At 64.8% G+C, this 3,626-nt stretch overlaps 1 non-coding gene across 1 annotated transcript; it reads left to right on the top strand.

Moving 5' to 3' along the window:
* Positions 1-414: 414 nt before the first annotated feature.
* Positions 415-533, top strand: LOC131866173 (5S ribosomal RNA). The gene has a single exon (XR_009364804.1). It is a non-coding gene; the product is annotated as a 5S ribosomal RNA (ribosomal RNA).
* The last annotated feature ends 3,093 nt before the right edge of the window (positions 534-3,626 follow it).

The following is a 3,626-nucleotide window of genomic DNA, read 5'->3' on the forward strand; positions in this document are numbered from 1 at the left end:
GCTTGATCCCTATTTTGGGTGCCCACCTTGCACCAAGTGCGCACCCGGGGCAAACCGAGCGCCTTGGTGCACCGGGGCAAGATCGAGCGTGCACCCGAGGCGCCCCGAACATGCACCAAGGTGCACTCGGCCCACATGTGAGCGCAGGTCGTTGCGCCCGAGGTGGTGTGTGGGCACCGCGTTGCAGACGGGACACTGCACGCACACGACGCCCCCTCCAGGTGCACGCACGTAGGCCGGGCCGGGTGCACACCCGACGCCCTAGCAAGGTGCGCGCACCCGGGCAGGGCTCACACTTGGCGAACGGGGCGCACTTCGCGAGGGAGGGTGTGCACCTCGACGGGGGTGGGTGGCCGGGGTGGATTCGCACGTGGGTCGCGGTTTGCTAAGTACACACTGCGACAAGCTCATAACGGGTGCGATCATACCAGCGTTAGTGCACCGGATCCCATCAGAACTCCGCAGTTAAGCGCGCTTGGGCCGGAGTAGTACTGGGATGGGTGACCTCCCGGGAAGTCCCGGTGTTGCACCCTTTTTTAGTTTTTCGCCGGGCGTCGCAATGCTATTTGAATAAACCTTTTGCCCGTTTGCGTTCTCGTCGGGGCCGGGCCGGGCCGGGGTGCGCTGCCCGCACTACCGCGCGCGCGGGGGCGACACCGAGCGCGCACCCGAGGCGCCCCGAGCACACAGGCCACGGTGCAACCCGGGCGTTGTGCGCGCACCCCGGTGCGCCCGAGGTGCTGCGCGCGCACCCAGGTGAAATCGGTGTGCACCTCGGCCAGTGCGCGCTCGGTCGAGTCGCGCACGTTGGCCAAGGTGCACGGTGATGTTTCTTACTCTAAGGTTCCGCACCAGACGCCCGGGACAGGTGAGCGAAGCTGGGCGGGGCCGGGTGCGCGGCCGGGGCAGGTGCACGCAGCTGGAGAGAGCTTTGGAGCACACTTCGGAGCGCACCAATGATGCGCTCCATTCAAAAGTTTCCTGAAAAGGCAAAAAAAGTTGAGATTATAGAATTTCCCACTTGAGAGATTGTAAAAAAAAAAAATTTAAAATGAAGGAAACGCGGGTGCCAAGGTGTGCGCAGCCCAGCCAAGGTGTGCGCACCAAGGCGCCCACCCTGGCGAAGGTGCACGCAAGGTGCGCACCCGAGGCAAACCGGACAATTAACCCAACTTTCGACTTCGCGCGCACCTTGGAGCGCACTTCGGAGCGCTCCTTGGTGCGCACCAATCTTGGGCACCTCGGAGTGCACCATGGCGCCCACCAAGGTGCGCACCCGGGGCAAACCGAGCTCCGACTTCGTGCGCACCTTGGAGCGCACGAAAGGTGCGCACCATGGCGCCCACCAAGGTGCGCAGCCCAGCCAAGGCGTGCGCATCAAGGTGCGCACCCTGGCGAAGGTGCGCACCCGGGGCAAACCGAGCTCCGACTTCGTGCGCACCTTGGAGCGCACAAAAGGTGCGCAACCCAGCCAAGGTGTGCGCACCCCGGTCAAACCGAGCTCCGAATCGTGCGCACCAGAGGTGCACGCCATCGTGCGCACCTTGGAGCACACTTCGGAGCCCTCCTTGGTGCGCGCCGATGTTGCGCACCTCGGAGCGCACCCGGGGAAAACAATGCAATTAACCCGACTTTCGACTTCGTGGGCACCTCGGAGCGCTCTCGGGTTCGCACCTCGGAGCACACCGAGGTGCGCACCTTTGATGCGCTGCCTTCACCAATTTCCAGAAAAGGCAAGAAAACATTGAGAAGGTGTGCGCACCGAGGTGCCCACCCTGGCGAAGGTGCACGCGAGGTGCGCACCCGGGGCAAACCGGGCTCCGACTTCGTGCACGCCGCACCTTGGAGCACACTTCGGAGCGCTCCTTGGTGCGCACCAGGGCGCGCAACCCAGCCGAGGTGCCCACCCCGGCGAAGGTGCACGCGAGGTGCGCACCCGGGGCAAACCGGGCTCCGACTTCGTGCACGCCATGGTGCCCACCGCGGCGAAGGTGCACGCGAGGTGCGCACCCGGGGCAAACCGGGCTCCGACTTCGTGCACGCCGCACCTTGGAGCACACTTCGGAGCGCTCCTTGGTGCGCACCATGGTGCCCACCAGGGCGCGCAACCCCGCCGAAGGTGCACGCGAGGTGCGCACCCGGGGCAAACCGGGCTCCGACTTCGTGCACGCCGCACCTTGGAGCACACTTCGGAGCGCTCCTTGGTGCGCACCATGGTGCCCACCAGGGCGCGCAACCCCGCCGAAGGTGCACGCGAGGTGCGCACCCGGGGCAAACCGGGCTCCGACTTCGTGCACGCCATGGTGCGCACCGCGGCGAAGGTGCGCACCCGGGGCAAACCGGGCTCCGACTTCGTGCACGCCGCACCTTGGAGCACACTTCGGAGCGCTCCTTGGTGCGCACCAGGGCGCGCAACCCAGCCGAGGTGCCCACCCCGGCGAAGGTGCACGCGAGGTGCGTACCCGGGGCAAACCGGGCTCCGACTTCGTGCACGCCGCACCTTGGAGCACACTTCGGAGCGCTCCTTGGTGCGCACCATGGTGCCCACCAGGCCGCGCAACCCAGCCAAGGTGTGCGCACCAAGGTGCACGCGAGGTGCGCACCCGGGGCAAACCGGGGTCCGACTTCGTGCACGCCGCACCTTGGAGCACACATCGGGGCGCTCCCGGGTTCGCACCGGCGTTGCGCACCGTGGTGGGCACCTCGGAGCACACCAAGGTGGGCAGCGAGGTGCGCACCTTTGATGCGATGCCTTCACTAATTTCCATAAAAGGCAAAAAAAAAACGAGATTTTAAAATTTCCGTTTTGAAAGATAGTGAGAAAAAGGGAATGCTGGTGCCATCTTGAGCCCGCCCTGGTGCGCAGCCCAGCCAAGGTGTGCGCACCAAGGTGCCCACCCTGGCGAAGGTGCGCGCCCGGGCAATTAACCCAACTTCCAACTTCGCGCGCGCCAGGGTGGGAGCGCACCCAACAACCGGGCCTGGGAAGAGCCAATGCGAGAAACCCCACCAAACGCTCTGACAAAAAAAGAGGGGGCGCTCCAGTAACCCCGCTTCGGAGCGCACCCTGGGCAAACCCAGCCAAGGTGCCCACCCCGGCCAAGGTGCAGGCGAGGTGCGCACCCGGGGCAAACCGGGCTCCGACAACGTGCACGCCGCACCTTGGAGCACACTTCGTAGCGCTCCCGGGTGCGCACCTCAGAGCACACCAAGGTGGGCAGCGAGGTGCGCACCTTTGATGCGCTGCCTTCACTAATTTCCAGAAAAGGCAAAAAAAAAAGGAGATTTTAAAATTTCCGTTTTGAAAGATAGTGAAAAAAACGGAACGCGCGTGCCATCTTGAGCCCGCCCTGGTGCGCAACCCAGGTAAGGTGCCCACCCTGGCAAAGGTGCGCACCCGGGCAATTAACCCTACTTCCGACTTCGTGCGCGCCAGGGTGGCAACCGGGCCTCGGAAGAGCCAATGCGAGAAACCCCACCAAACGCTCCGACAAAAAAAGAGGCGGCGCTCCAATAACCCCGCTTCGGAGCGCAGCCGGGGCAAACCCAGCCAAGGTGCCCACCCCGACGAAGGTGCACGCGAGGTGCGCACCCGGGGCAAACCGGGCTCCGACAACGTGCACGCA

Source organism: Cryptomeria japonica, unplaced genomic scaffold (genome assembly GCF_030272615.1).
Source record: "Cryptomeria japonica unplaced genomic scaffold, Sugi_1.0 HiC_scaffold_133, whole genome shotgun sequence".
NCBI lineage: Eukaryota > Viridiplantae > Streptophyta > Pinopsida > Cupressales > Cupressaceae > Cryptomeria > Cryptomeria japonica.